The 16,887-nt window shown below is 29.7% G+C and overlaps 1 protein-coding gene across 1 annotated transcript in view; it reads left to right on the top strand.

The window, feature by feature from the left end:
* LOC129756435 (neuropeptide SIFamide receptor-like) overlaps window positions 1-16,887 on the top strand; it is a 328,841-nt gene that overhangs the window by 45,645 nt on the left and 266,309 nt on the right. The window contains exon 2 of the mRNA XM_055753311.1: window positions 11,460-12,186. The gene's annotated coding sequence lies outside the window, so the exon portion shown is untranslated. The remainder of the gene's footprint in view (window positions 1-11,459; window positions 12,187-16,887) is intronic.

The following is a 16,887-nucleotide window of genomic DNA, read 5'->3' on the forward strand; positions in this document are numbered from 1 at the left end:
CAGTATATTATTTTTAATTTTCAGTTCGGTTCATTATTGGGACCAGATCCTTTTTCGAATCCTGACTTTACATTTCAAACTAAAAAAAGATTGAATTTTATTTTTAAGGCTCTTCTTTTGGAGTAGGAAAGAACATATTTTAAATTACAAACTTTTTTCAAAATTTGGATTTCATATTTGAGCTCTTAATTCGTATGCAAAAATTAAACAGCAGAAAGTTCCATAATTTTGAACTAAAGTTGGAATATCAGAAACAGTTTCATCATTCGAAATTTCCATACAGATTCATGGGTTGAAGTACAATAAATAATAAAAGGAAGAATTCATATTTATAAAACTTTTGCGACTGTTGTTTGTTAATTTTGGAAATTTTTTTGGCTTTCAGTCAAATTCTTAAGAAAAACAGCGTTTTCTTATTTCATCCGACGTTTCGGCGTAATGTATTTCGCCTTCTTCAGGGTTTTATAGGGTGCTATTTCTTGTCACAACATATTTTGACAAGAAATAGCACCCTATAAAATCCTGAAGAAGGCGAAATACATTACGCCGAAACGTCGGATGAAATAGGAAAACGCTGTTTTTCTTAAGAATTTTACTGAAAGCCAAAAAATTTTCCAGAATTCATATTGGGATCAAAAAATTCAGGATTCAAATGAGAGATTCCTGCTGAGGGATGAGATAAAAATTTCGCCAATTGGTTTATGATTATAAAGAATTCTTGGCTTCACTTGAAATACAATTTTTTGAAAAATTGTCGTATATATTATCCCACATCATATTAGGAAACTCGTTAACACATTTTGGAACAATGTTCATTTCGTTTAGTAGGTAATCATAAATCAATTTAGAAGTAAAAAGATGAGTTAAGGGTTTTAAATTTAAAGCAACTGATATCCATTCGCGAGCATTTCTTGTGAGATTGGGATTATTTAATTGATTCAACATGAAACTATCATCACCTGGCTCTAAGTGCTTATTTTTGAATAAAATATTTTTAATGTAGAGACTTTTAGATTTAATTTCAATATCTTGCAAAGACAAACCTCCTTTGAATGTTGGAAGGTATAATTGTTGTTTCGAAACTTTATAAATGAAGCCTTTCCAAATGAAGTTACTACAAATCTGTCTAATTTTTGCTATATGTTTATTTTCGGGTGGAAAAACCTGTGCAATATACCAAATTTTGGAAAGAATATAAGTGTTTAAAACAAAAACTTTCTGTAAGATGTTAAGATGACGTTTACTGTGAACAGAAATTGTTAGGCATATATGTTTTATTAATTCAGAATAGCTATTCTCAACGGTATTACGAAAGGTTTTATTGAAATTAACTCCCAATATTTTCATTTTATCGACTTCTTTTATCAAATGCGGTCCTGATAAGCAGTTATTAAATCGCATATATTGTGACTTTTTTATATTAATTTTAATTTTAGCGTAAATACTAAAGTAGTTAATAATTTCTAAAGTTTTATCAAATTCGTGATTATTCCTTATCAATAAAGTGATATCATCTGCATATGCCATTATTTTAACAAATTGGTTATCTATCAAGCAGCCACTGATTGAATCATAAAGCATTCGAATCAAAGGTTCAACGTATAAGCTAAACAGTGCCATGCTTAGTGGGCATCCCTGCCTGACCGATGATTTTATTGGAATAGCTTCTGTCAGAAATCCATTAAATAGTACTTTTGATGTGGCATTTAAATAAAGTCGTTGTAGACATGTAATGAATTCAGGTGGAAACTCATATTTTTCAAGGATGCTCCAAAGAAAATTATGGTCGACGCGATCAAAAGCCTTTTCAAGGTCTATGCTTAAAAGTAAACATTTAAAACTTCGTGATTTCTGAGATTGAATTAAAATATTGCGAATGATTTGAAGATTTTGAATACAAGAACTATCCGGGAGGCTGGCTGTTTGCCCTGAACCAATTAATTTACTTAAGAGAGGTTGTAACCTATTCCACAACACTTTTGTAAAAATTTTAAAGTCCGTGTTGAGCATACTGATTGGTCTTCTATTTTCAAGGTCATGGGAGTTTCCTTTTTTTGGTATTAAAGTTATGATTCCTGCTGTAAATAATCCTGGTGGATAAATATTCTCACGAAGATACATATTAAATAGCGTAATCATATCATTTTTGAGGATATCAAAATGTTTTTTATAAAAACTATAGCTAAGACCATCGGGTCCAGGAGAAGTATTTTTGGAGGCATTATTTAACACAAGACTAACTTCTTCTTCTTCTATTGGTTTTATAAGGTTTAGTTTGTCCTCTTCGTTTAATTTTCGAGTTAAAGAATTGAGAATATCATTAGCCCTATTTGGGTTTGATTCGTTTTTTTGAAAAATTTTACTGTAAAAGTCCTGTATTGTGTTTTTAATTACAAATGTATCAGTTATTAATTGATCATTTATGCGAAGCGATATTAGTTTTGAAGATGTAATTTGATTTATTTTTGATGATATTTGATAAATGCTCATATTTTCATCCTCCAAAATGGAAGATGGTTTAAAGTTATGTTTGTAAAAATCAATATTTTGTTGTTCTATTTGCATCAGTTTACTTTTCACAACAGAAATTTCATCATTAACTATTTCGTTTAATTTTTGCTTTTCCATTAGTTCAAATAAACACTTATAATAAAAGGATTTTTCTTGATTTATTTGTAAACTTCTCTGAAAACTCATTTTCTTAAAAAACTTTTTAACATTGTTTTTAAAATCAGAGTTCCACCAGAAACTGAGATTTATAAACGAATTTCTATGTTTGAGGTTTTGATAAAGTATTTCAAATTCATTAGTAATGTAATCATGTTTCAAAAAATAGGAGTTTAATTTCCAATATCCGCGGCCGGTTTGAATCATATTAGATTGATCTACTAGTTTGAGTTTGAAAGTTAAACTGTAATGATCTGAGAAAGCGAGGGGTATTGTTTGTATGTTAGATATATTTTTCAAAATCAAATCAGTGGTATACGCGCGGTCCAAGCGGGACTTTGTTGATCCCCGGATAAAAGTATAATTGCTTCTTGTTTTCAATATTTCTTTTTCTACATCTTTAAGGTGTAAACTATTGATAAGATTTAAAAGGCTACTACTAAAATTTTTCACTGTGCCTGTCATGTCATCAATCTTCAGATTCAAATCTCTAAATTTGAATTCAGGTTCAATATTCAGAAATCAGATTCAAAATATAAATTCAAAGTTCAGATTTAGTTTCAGCTTAACTATCTAATCAAAGACAGTTAGGAATTACAATCCAGGTCAATAGCGCAAATAATCAGTCAAATCTGAATTCATTTCATTGAAAAATCTAGATTTAAATTAAAAATAAAATTAAAGTATGGGAGAGTGGGGAATAATGGGCCACTTTTTTTCGTTGTTTCATAACTTCTTTATTATAAAAGATAAAATGAAAATAAAAAATTGTATTGTTTTCTACATTTTATAGGTATCCTAAGGTATTTTTTTTTAAATTTTTAATAAGTTATTTTCCCCAAATTCTGACTGTTTGAAAAAAAGCTATATTTTTTTGATTTTTAAAAATGGTGGGGAATCGTGGGCCACCAAACCCAAATTGACCAAATAATATGCAAAGTTTATGAGTTGACCCAAAACTGTGATTTCCTAATTCATTTCGTTATTTAAAAGCAATTTCAGATGATGAAATAAAAAAGAGAGCTGTGTATGATCGCATAGATTCCAAAACCTGGCTCGCGAACGTTTTGGCAAAAAAAAATTATATAGGATGGACAAAATACTTTTCATAACTCTTCATTTGGCATAAGAAAACTTTGCAGATAGGTAAAATGTATTTTTAGTTCTGAATGTGTATAAAAACATAAAAATATAGGTGATTCTAGATGTGTGGCCCATGATTCCCCACAAGCTTTGATTTGCAAATTGGTAGCGTTTGTGTGACTTATTGATGTTTCATCAAAAATTTCTTTTCCACGTGAAAGATCATGACAAAACTAAGATCATAAGCGTATGAGCATATTTTTGTTATGCATTTTAGGTTCCCCATCGATGAAATTAGCGGGTATTTTTTAAATTATGTAAGTAAATTTTTCTTACTTTTTTTTTAGCTTGATAAATAAAAGAAGCATATTTCAGTCAACAACATAGGAATATATGCTCACGCAAAGCGACGACGATGACAGTTGGTTTAAGATTTTTATCTCAACACACATTTGAGATATTAAAAGTGGCCCAGGTTTCCCCATGGCCCACGATACCCCATTCTCCCCTATTTTAATTATGATATATGTTTTTGAAGGTAATTTTTCGTTAATAAAAGAACTTGTACTCAATGTCCCGGAAAATATTCAGCTGGAAATTGTTCCTATTGGTTTGATGATCATAACTAATACTGCAGATTCTTGAACAAAGTTTTAAGTTTAGTTCAAGTAAAAACAGAAAGTATTTCTTTTAAGTGAAGCCTTCGAGACCCTTCAATTATTTTTAACAGCTTCGTAGTAAAAACTTTTAAGGACTTATTTTTGAAAGTTGTTATTATTAAATTAATATTGATTTCTGTTTAAAAAAAAACTTAAACCTGAATCTTGATAAACTTAGTATTTTTTTACTATTTTTATGAATGAATTATTCATGTTTAAGTGTAATCTCACCGCTCGATAGTAGTAGTAGGAACAGAGAAAAAACATCGCAAACGTCAAAGTCGCATCAATCCGAAAGCGATCTAAAAAGGCTTTCGGATGGATATAAGCTCTGTTCACTGCTCGAACAGGAGCTTTTCATTTTTTATCACAACACTAATACAAAATGTAACTGTATGTATCAGATAGTATTTTAGTTAACTTTGTGCTAAGATTCGCTACTTTATACACAACACAGTTTGAGGCACAGTCCAAACGAAACCACCGCCGTGTTACGATCCCCCAATAATAAACCCCCAATTATGAACCGAAATAAAGTTGTTGCGTTTTAAGTACAAATTCGCGAGTTTCTTAATCGTGTCCGAATAGTGTTCCGGTGCCTAATCAATTCAAGCAAAAACAGTATACAAAATAGGCAATTAAACTTATTAAAAAAAAGATTTGTTCCAAATTAAATATTAGATGTTTTTCGAAACAAAAGTCAAATAGTTTTGAAGTATTCAACAAATTTTTAAAATGAAAAAAAAAACCATTTCCCAAACATTTTTCAGTAATGTCGTAAATACTTGTAATAACATCTTTTTGAATGTCTTTAAATTGTAGAGTTAATTCATTGATATCTGAAATTAAAATATCTAGGCAAAATATTATTATTTGATTGAATGGTGGTTTAAAAACAAATTAAGAATCAGGTTTTTTTATGTGTTCATCAGTTATCAATCATTGAATTCACTCAAATCAGATTCATTTATAAAATTATATACGCTATATCACCAAAACTAGAGCTCAGAAGTAAAAAATAGAGTCAAAATATTTCAAATCAATCATTAAAACATGGGTACCGTAATCCGGGGTAAGATTGATCACTTTTTTCAATATATTTCGCTTATTTTTTCTGTTAAGGGGAATGTGGCCTTTTTTGTATTTTTAAAACCAGTACTGGACTCCTTTGAACGTAAAACATGGATGCAGAAGTTTATTCGACCTCTTTAAATTTGATTTAAAAATCGTTTTCGTCTCTGTTCAGAATTTGATGATTTGGGGTGACATTGATCAGTCTCTATTTAGACGGTTTTAACGAGTTTTCTTGATCATAAAGGGTACAAAACACCTTCATAATATCTAAAAATGCTAGTTTATCAATTTAACCTTGATTTTTAATGTTTTATTTTAAAAATATTTATAATCGGAAAAAGAACTAAGGTGCTGTCTACATTTAGGGGCAAAAATTGTAATAATTGCTAAGTTGTTTGAGCTTCAAAATACAAATGAAATTTAACCTTCACACATTCCCCTAGGCACTCCTACTGTTTCCATTTTTATTTTTTCTTTAAAGTTAACGATTTGATAGGGTTTCTATCCATATCTCTAATATGGGCTTACTCTTGGAAAAAGTCCTTATTTTTTAAATATCAAAAATTGATCATTAAATGACTATAAAAATAGCACTATAACTGTTCATATACAAAGATAAACAGTTGTTCTTTCACATTAAACAACTCGTTTGCTTCTAAATGCTTTTTGGTATCATCAGGAGAGCTGTTTGTTTGCGAGCTTTGGAAAAATCGATAATTTAAGATTTTGTAATAAGATTTTTACTAACAGAAAAATAATTTCAAATACAAACCGAATATTGTCTATTTGATACTCAATTCATAGGCTTTCAAACGTAGAAAACAGTTTTCAAAAATTCAAACTTTAGACTAAGTTATTGATGACAATGTGGAAAAGTTTATTGTTGGTCAAACTTACCCCGGTGATCAAAGTTACCCCGTCTTACGGTACCAACATATTGGGCCTTTGTCTTTCTTGAATGGTAAAATGCTTATCTTTTTCTTCTTCATATTTTCTCTGGTTTTCAATCAAATTTTCTGAATTTCATGGTCCTACAATTTGTTTTTTTTTAAATAAGTTTATTTTTGTATTTCAATTTTTCAAGTTTGAAGTTATTATACTACTGAACCTGCGCTTGAAAATTTTAAAACGTTTCACTTATTTTCACTATTTAATTTTTTTTTTAATCGATCTTAATCTTTTTAATAAATGTATAGAAAGTTCAAAAAATGATTCAAAGTAACAATATAAAGCCTTAATTTTCATGGGCAATGTTAATGAAATAAGTATCTGCTTTGTGCTTTCAATATAAGCAACAAAACTTGAAACTTCCTATTTTATTTTTAACAGTTTCTTATTGATTGTGCGAAAAACTAAATTTCCCAATTTATACTTTGTCATTCTAAGCTTTTAATGATGGATTGAACCTGTTGTATTATAAATATATAACGTTATTTTTATAAACTCCAAATAAGTCTTTAATTATGATAACTGGAAGAGTAAGAATATGGTTTAATCTCTAACTTTGATCACTAGTTCTCTTAAAAAAAATTACGTATTATCTATTTTTTTATCAAATTGAATTCCATCATCAACGTGTTTTAAATAAAATTACTAAAGTTCAAACATTTTTAATTCTGATTTTTTTCGACATCTTAATTCGTATTAGTTTTTTGGTGTTTCAAAAGTATTGATTTCAAATTTGTAAACTACACTGCCAAACATTTATTTCTAAGTAATTTTCTACTTTTGAATAAGAAATATCATTTTTAATAATAAATAAATGACTTACCGAAAAAAGTTTTGATCTGAAACTTGAATTCTTATTAATTTTGAATCATAACAGTACAATTTATTATTCATCCAATTTCTTGTGATAGTCATAAGTAGAACAATAGTTTTAGAAATCAATTTCTTTATTTATTGTGCTTTTTTGGTGTTGTATTATTTCTAGATGAATTGTATAAACATCATGATGTAGCTAAATCAAGTTATATTTTATCGTTTATGGTTTGTATAGTTCATTATATACGATAACATTTTGTTAATCGTATAGAAAGATCAATAAAGTTGTTTTGGTTCGCAGTAGAATTGTGTAAAGCTCAATATTTAATCCCACTGTACAATTAAGCAATCTTTCATGCTTGCGATCTGTGATGACATATTGTTTCCATAAAAGATCGTACAGTAATTGTGAGAACATCGTATAATGGAATTTAAACAATCTATTCGTACGTGTCATTCAAAGTCTATTATTGATTGTAATAGAATCGTCTATGAGAAAGGTTCAAAATGTATATCATAAAACGGCATCTATAAATAGATTTGGAGTCCGAAATGATGCAGTCAGTTGTATTTTATACGAGCAACTGATTTTAAACGGAACTCTCAACTGTACATGAACAAATTTGCTTGTTTGTATAAACATGAAATGGCGCCGAGGAAGTATCGAAGGACAGGGATCGGAACGTTGTGAGTTCGAGACTAAGGGAAGATTGATCAACAACATATGCATTATTAAACCAACAGTTAAAGTGGACGTTCACAAGATGACAATATACATACGCAGTGTTTGGATATTGGCATTCAGTATTTTTATAACAAGGTTCATCAATTTAATCGAAGACACATAAAGTTGTATATGGTTCAATTTTATTCGCAGTAAACATTAAGTTCTGTTGCATTTATGTTCACGGCGATTCATAGTAGAATCGTAATAAGGGAAAACTATAATTGTTTTGGGATATAGTAACAAGAAATTATATTAAATGGTGAAGAAATTTGTACAAACCTCAGGCTACCTGCAAAAGGAAAATGTAATCAAATTGTAAAACAAGCAATAGAAAGTTGTAAGTTGTACAATCCTTAGATTTGCCATCAAATTGTTGGAAACGCAAAACAAAGTTTTATATTTTCAAGGTGAGCAAAATTTGGCCCGTATATTGCCTCCACTTTGGTACGTACAGGCTCATATAGAATATTCTATACAACTTTTTCAGATTGTACAAAAGTGTGTATATCTTAGAAACAACTGAAATATACAAACCAAAATGTTCACTGAGAGAGAAAAAAAAAGTTGTTTTCTCACTTGAATCCTGCGCGAGAGGACAAATTTTCAAACATGGCGGACTTTTTATCATATCCAATTTATACCGATTTTAAATAACCATTTATACGATCGTTTACTTATTTGAAAGGAATTGCGATTCGCATTAAATTTGTTAACGATTTGAGCTAGTTTGCTGGTTTATGTTTTCACCAATGGATAATTGTATCTTTATATTGGTTTTTTTTATTATTTTATTACATGAGGGGAGGGGGGGGTTTGTGGGTATTGATGACAATTTTTTTTTTCCTATAACATTTTAGCTTGAACAATGCATACACAAGTAAAAAAAATGTGCATATACATATGTTTTAAGTACTAATTATTCAGATCAAAGCTGTTTTGCATTAAAAGTTTTTTTTAAAATAAGTCCTAGAGTTGCCAATTTTTTTTCATTAAGCTTTAAAAAATATTGAGATTTGTGATATACCTCAGTTGGAAAGTCTATTGGCTCCTGAGATGATGTCTGTGAGTTCGGGCCCAAAAGTTCAAGATAAGTTTTTAAATGACTGTTGCGCCAACTGCATCTTTGATCAAAGGCCCTAGTCACACAATGATGTAGAAACGACTATAGTTGAAACAAAAAAAAGGATTTTTAATGTTTTATTTAGAAAAAAAATCCTTTTAACTCTTTTAAATTAGCAAGCTTATTCTGTTAAACCCCAAACATGACCATTTTAAAGCATAAGTGAAAATGTATTAAATATTCAGAAATGAAAGTTAAAAGTTAGGTTTACGGTTTAAAAAAGGTAATTTTCTACTCTCGTAAACTCTGATTTTAGTTGATGTAAAGATTTTAGTTAGAACCTTTGATTTTGAAGAATCTGCAATATATGTATAATAAAATTTCCAGCTGCATTTTTAATTGAGGATAAAAAACAAGTTCAAAAATTATCATTTATTATATTTCATAATTTAAATCCTGTGGTTAAAGTATTCAAAATGAAAATCTAGATTTTACAAAAACAAATTAAAATGAAACCAGATCTTATTTTTATATGCGATTTTCACCAGTTTTCTGTTTCTTAACTGATGTTTGAATTTAAAATTTTAATTTAAAAAAAAAGTCAATCAAAAAACTGCGATTTGATTCTTTAATGAAATTTTAACATTGATTTTAAAACTTAAATTTAAGCTAAATCTTAATACGCTTTTAGTCTGAATTCTGCATTTTGAACCCAAATTCAAAACCTGAATCTAAATTCCAGATAAGAGATCCTATGAATTTGAAACCGATAAGTGAAATTTGTATCAGAACCCTTAACCCCCTTAACCCCTAAATAAAAGATATCTCATCTTTTATTTGATTCTGAATTTATGGTTTTCAATATAATTTTTTCCAATTGTGAATTCAAATAAAATTGTTAATGATGAAATTGTTTCACATTGTTCAATTCAGGACTCATGAAACTTTCTTATGTTTCAACTCTGCGTATTCATTGAAGAATAAAATTTCAGATCCAAATCTTGAAAATGGTTTGTATATTAAATACTGAAATTGATCCAAACTGAAAATCACGAACAATAAACTAGATACTTACTAGGTATTTTTCCGCTAGATTCGGGGTTGGGCAAATCCAGACAGTGTTTAATCTAAAACCATGCGGAATAAGGGCAGATTGTTTCAAAATTTTAGCCAAAATCTGGCCAATTTGCAGGAAAATTTCGGAATTTTTCTATTGAAATCGAGATGTAAAATACGTGGAAAACTATTTATATATTATTGAAACACATCAGCCGATTAAAAATCATATTTCAGGCTTACAAAAAATTGTTTGTGTTTATTTTGACAAAATTTATTTTAAAAAATCATTTGGGCGCAAGATACATATTTTTAAGGACTAAACTGAATTTTTCGTTTGACATTGCAATCTATATTGAGAAAATCTGATCATAATCCGGACTAAATGGTAAGCTTAGTGTTGGAGTTCAATATTCAGGACTAAATTACTACCAACACGTGAGAATGTTTTTTGAAAAACTATTGAAGAATTGTAGTCCTGGAATGAAATTTTGAGGTTTTGGAGCTGAGATTGTTGCACTATTGTTACTCTTGAATCATTTCAGTTGTTCATCAACATTTGATAAGAAATTTCAAATTCTATGTTTAGCAAACAAAATTCACTTGGCATTTTTGCACTTCATGGGGGGGGGGGGGTTTAACTAAGGATAGAGGTTACTTAGGTGGTTTTAGGAACTTAGGTGGTTTTAATTTAGGAACAGTCCGGACTGGCCCGGTTGCCTATTGAAAAATGCCTGGATTGTCCCGGATCAATTCACTTTATTTGCAAATCAAACAAATTTCAAATAAAAAAAAATTATGCCTCCGAAAAGGTTTTTTTGCAGATTTTATAAAAATAATCGTGCAAGGTTTTTTGGATGCCTAAAATATGATTTAAAATCTGTCCATGAGTTTTGATGAAACCCCTTTTTTCAATTTTTATCTTATGTTTCTTAAGCAATTTATGGGTTTTGACAAAATTTACCTGGATATTTGATCGTCATTTTTGAAATCAAATGCCCATACTTTGCCAGGTTTTTATATAAATCTGTGCGGCCGAAGTACGTGCTGAAAAAATTCTCTCAACCATTTTTTTTTAATGTCTTTATTATAGAGATTTTCAGCTTTCAGTTGGAACCTTATTTTAAATCCTGCATGATTTTTGTAAATTTATTTCAAAATAATTCGTAATCTCATGTATGAATTCATTTATCATACTTTCAACCATGTTTGATATACGAAATCAGTCGTTTAATAAATCATCATCAAAACACATGCTCTCAAATGCAAACAAAAACCAGAATACAATATGAATATGCTTATCCATTCTCATTTCCTCCAAGTATAGCATAGTAATAACGTTTGTTTTGTTTCTCTACCTTTTTTGCAGCTTCCAACTTCCGTTGCTCAACATATTATGCGTTGAGAGAAAACATCATCTTGCAGCAGCTGCATCTGGGATTTGCGTCTACTGAGTGGCTTAAATTTTTTTACCCCCAGCAAAGCCAACCTAATCCTTGATGGCTTAAAACTTGAATCCTTTGTAAGTAGAGAAGAGAAGAAAAAACAAGCTCAAACCGAAAGAATGAAAGAAAAGTGTGAAGGTGTATCAAACTTATAAATCATCCTGCAGGTACCCAGAAAGTCCACTTTAGTGGAGGAAGTGCGGTGAAACAAATAAAAAAGTGTCGAGAAAAAAACACCAACCACCTTGTTTGTGAAACGAGAGTCCATCGTCTGGTGTGGTGCTAATTCGTAGATAAATCTATTCCATTTTTTTCTCTTTTACCCCCTCGTGTAACTGATCCTGCAACATACCTTCAAAAGGTCTAGGTCGGAAGGTTCATGAAAATGAAAAATCTCCCGGTGCCAAATGAGGGCTGCTGGCATAAGTGTGTTTGTTCTGGGTTTAAGTTTGTTACGGCTGAGGGCAATCTCGGTGAGAAAATCCGCTTACCGCAACTAAAAATTTGCAACCATTCCATCAGGGGTGGCTCCATAGAGCTGTAAGCGGGCGGACGCACAAATTGCCGGCGAAAAAGGATATCATCTTACTTAAATACACCTGTCTCGACAGCACTGCAGTCGGCTGGCTTGTTTGTCCTTTTGGATAGTGGGTAAGTTGTTTAAAATAAACATTACCGTAAATGGGGGTAATATTGATCACCGGGGTAACTTGGATCAACATAAAATTTCTCCACATAATCATCAATAACTAAGTCTAAAGTTAGAATATCATAAAACTTTTTTCTATGTTTTAAAACCAACATGGTTAGTTTCAAAATGAGAAAAAATTGGTTTGTTTTTCTAAATTTCAAATGGAAGTAAAGATGTAATTTCAAAATCTTGAAATTTTTTCGAAAGCACGAGAACAAACACAGCAGGTTGATTTATGTAAGAGTTCAACTTAATTCCACAGTAAATGTATAGTTTTGGAGTAGTTTTTGATGTATTTTGAGGTAAATCTTTGATACTTAAAAAAGGGACCTTTTCCAAGAGTAAGCCAGTCTAGGAAAAAAGGCTAGAAATCCTCTCAAATGGGAAATTTTGAAATAAAATTATATTTATCCCCTATTCAATTACATAAAATTTTGATCTACAAAAAATCGTGCTGATATGATATATTCCTAAAGATACCAATTTCAGTTTAAACATAAAGTGTTTTTTGTTCTTCTTAGCTAATTTGGACCAATTTAGATTTGGACTAATCTGGATCTAAATTTGCAATTTTTCTATCATCTTTTGTTTTATAAATAACCTTTAACACAAAAACACAACACTACATTTTAAAATTGAGGTTTTAAATCAACTAGTAACTTTCACCAAGACTTCAATGAATTTTGAGTTCTGCGATAGTTATATAAGTATTCTATTTATTTAGTTTTCTCCATTTTTAAAGAAGTTTTGAACACAATTAAATTTTACATATTTTTTGAAGCAAACGCGTTTTGCAGGTTTGCACATATTTTGATCAATGAATTCTTTTTTTTTTAAATTTCATACAGTAATGTCAGAAACTCACGGATATATTTCCGAATTATTAAGAACTGTAGAGCTTCACTTATTTAGATCATGCACCATCATCTTTCAAATACTACTCCTTAATTGAATGAAATAGTTATAATAACAAATTCAGAATCAGATTGTATTCTTTAACGTAGAGTTTCTATATCATCAGTTATCAATGGTTGATTTCAATCAAAACTCATACATTTTAAAGCTTATAAATTCCACATCGCCAAAATGAAAGTTTTTAGACAAAACTTAACAAAAGATTCGAGAACATAGCGCTTAAATCTATCCAATCAATTATTAAACCATGCATTGGCATCAAAATGTTGTTCTCTTGAGTTATTAACTAAATACTATTAATAAGTTTTTAGAATGGTTGGACGAGTTTGAAAAAATCCTTCAAAATGTTAAAAAATTATATTTATCATCTTCATCTTTTCATTGAATTTTAAAATCAATTTACCGAATTTTAAAGTTAAACTGTTTAAATTTCATGAAATATTGTTAATAAGTTTGTTAATGTATTTAATTCTGAATTTCTATGTTCTGAAAACTAAATCTTTTTGTAAGCATTTGAAACAAAATTTTCCATAAGAAAAACATAGTTTCCAGGAGCCAACATTACAATTGAAAACGACAATATATTCAGACTCTGAATTTTAGAATTTGAATTTCTCAACTTGAAATGGTTCGTTTGAAAATTTATAAACGTTTCCTTAATTTTCATTATATTAAATAATGTTTTTCAATCGACCATGATTTTAAATTCATCTTTAGATAGCTCAAAAAATGATTCGAAAGAGTAGCAGTAATATATGAAGTTTTATTTCGAACTTCAAAAATGAACTTTTTTAGCCTTTATTTTGATGATAATTAAAGTTTTTTTTCTTTGTATCAAATAAAATTCAGTTATATTCAACTAAGCTCAAAATGGATATTTTTCCAATTCATGAATTCACATTTCAAATTATGATTAATTTGCCTATAAAGTTTGGCTAATTTCGCTATATTGTGTCAGGGGTTTTTAGATTTGATAGGAATAAGCCAAATCTTCAACTGTGAGCTATGAAACTTTTAGGTTGCTAAGTTCTAAATTCTTTAAGACACTTGGTTGAAGTTTGAAATAATCATTTTAAGCTTTAATTGTCGAAAACTTATTTGTTTTTTAAAGTGTGTCGATGTTCCTAATTTGGCACTAATTGTTCCTAATTGTTAACATATGTGTTCCTTATTATGGACATATAAAAGAAAAGTGTATCAGCGTACCCAATATTTTTTCCTAAATCTGCATTCATATCTTTCTTATTAGTTTAATGAGAAAATTCTTAAAACATACCTTTTTATGGTAACTTTTATAATATTTTTTTGGGAAACGACCAGAGAAAACATGCCTATTAAAATTCTACAACAAGTTCGTTTACGTCAGTTTTAAAGAAAGTAGTGGATGTTAAGATGATAAAAAATCAAGCTTTTCATTTTTCAATTCGAACAGATGAAATTTTCTTTTTTTCAACAATTTTTTTTTCATTTAACATTTATCATATTTGAATAAGTAGAAAATTTAAAGTAATGGATACAAATAAGTTTAAAACGTATTTCATTCAGAAACTTTTTTCAATTTTCCATTTCGATTCTGTTCTCGTTGAGAAGCTTTCTGAAACTTGGATTACTTTTCTTATATTTTTGAGTCATTCTTCAATCCTTTGTTTTTTCTTTTTCAAACTACTTGATGGCATCCATTATAGAGTGTCCTACCCGGGATTTCCCGGTCGGGAATTCCCGGGAATTAGAAAAATTCGTGAATTCCCGAATCCCGGGAAGCGCTTAAAAAATCCCGGGAATTCCCGAAGCCAGTAAAATGTGCTTAAGTACTACAAATTTACACGATCATAATTGGAAAAATGAATCAAATTGAGCAAGAAAAATGTTACTTTTACAACTGATCATACTGACTGGACACTCGATTTCGTTTGTTGGATGATTTTTCCAACAGTACGCAATATCGATTCCAGAGTGCGCATCGATCGATTTGAAGAAATGCAGTCCTAGTTAGAAAGTGGCACCCAACTTTCAAAAAAAATAGGCAATTTCTACGATAAAATCGGGCTAAACAATTTTGTTCTAAGTGTCATGTCAGTGTGATCAGTGGTTCTACTTTGATGGGGTATTTATTAATTTTTTCTCAAATCTGGTTAAAACATTTAATTTGAAAAAAAAAATCTCTAATCGAAAACTTAGTGTAAAAGTGAAAAACGACAAAGAGTCTGTAAAACCAAACAATTCCGACATTGAAACGCTACGGTAAAAATCTGGATGTTCTATTTTGCAGCACTTATTATTTAGAATTTCCGTTTCGGATACTTTTGAGGTCAGCAAAATCAACAGCAAAAAATGACATATTCTAAAACAAATGGATAATTATCTGAAAATTTACGATATTTGATGAATAACCTGAAGTTTAGCTTACTAACTTCCATCGATAGTGAGAAATCTTTTTCAATTGCCTGCAGCTAGAATCAGACCAGTTTTTCGATTAAAGTACTTTGTTTATGGGTCTTTGATTTTCTTATTGATTTTTTAGGCATTAAACAAGTCTGAAATGTTTTGCAATACTAGGTACTACATTAGAATTTAAAAATACCATATTGATGAAAATTCGTATGCAGTAGAGGGTTAACATCTTCATGATGGAATCTTCATTTTCAATTTTCCCCGGGATCCCGGGAATTCCCGGGAAAAGGATCGTCAGATTTCCCGATTCCCGGGAACGCTAAAATGGCCGGGAAATGGACACTCTAACCATTACTTTTGTAAGTTCGTCAATGCGGGTTCCAGGAAATTTTTTTTTTCCTGTAACTACGATGTTTCTTTTTTTGTGGTGTCTGAGGTAATCATCAAGTAAAATCATCTGCTTTGCAAGTTTGTTACATGTTCAATGATTTAATAAAAAATATTAGGGATTAGATGATTTGCTTCGGTAAAAAAAATACCTTTGAGTGCTTTTCTATCGCGTGTATGTTTCTCAGATCGGTCGAATTAAGAAGCTTTCGACTATCATCGCCCATGAATTACATGTGACAAATTTATATTTTCCTCGTTTGTAGCAGACTCCAAGAAGTTTTTCTGCAATTATTGGAATATCGTTAACATCAATATGCTCTGCTTCGAGCAGTTTTCAGCTGAAATATGTGTTTAAAAATTCTTAATACACTTGAGCAGATATCTGTTCTCAATATATATCTAGGAGTAATTTTTATGCTGAAATCTACTGCAATTTTCGAGAAAACAATTTTATTTTAAAAGTTAAAGACGGTTCAATGAATCAAATTAGTTCTTTTGAATTTTTCGAACAACGATTTTCTTTAACTGTTTTATAATGCTCATGCTCATCAAATCATGAATATGGATAAGTTTTTGTTTTGGAAAAGACACATGGTTTTATGAAAAGCTTACTTAAATTCAATTATTGCCATGTTTCATCCAAGCTGTGAAGCTTCATGTCTATTTCCGGAACTGATTCGGGTTTCTTAAACAGTGCTCTGTAAAATCTTTCAAAAATATATTTTCGACACAAAGATATAGCTACACTATAGTTTAAAAAATGATGTTTCAACTTACAACCATTTATTTTACAGTTAGTTGAAAATAAAGTTAAGATAAAATAAGTTTTAACAACTTTACGTCAATCATTTATTTAATTTTCTCATTTTCATTAAAAAAAACGCTAAAACTTCAATATAGTTGGAAAATTTTGACTATGTCCAACATTAGGAACACACTGAAAAAAGTGTTCTTAATTATGAACA

This window comes from Uranotaenia lowii, chromosome 3, assembly GCF_029784155.1.
Source record: "Uranotaenia lowii strain MFRU-FL chromosome 3, ASM2978415v1, whole genome shotgun sequence".
NCBI classification, from domain to species: Eukaryota; Metazoa; Arthropoda; class Insecta; order Diptera; family Culicidae; genus Uranotaenia; species Uranotaenia lowii.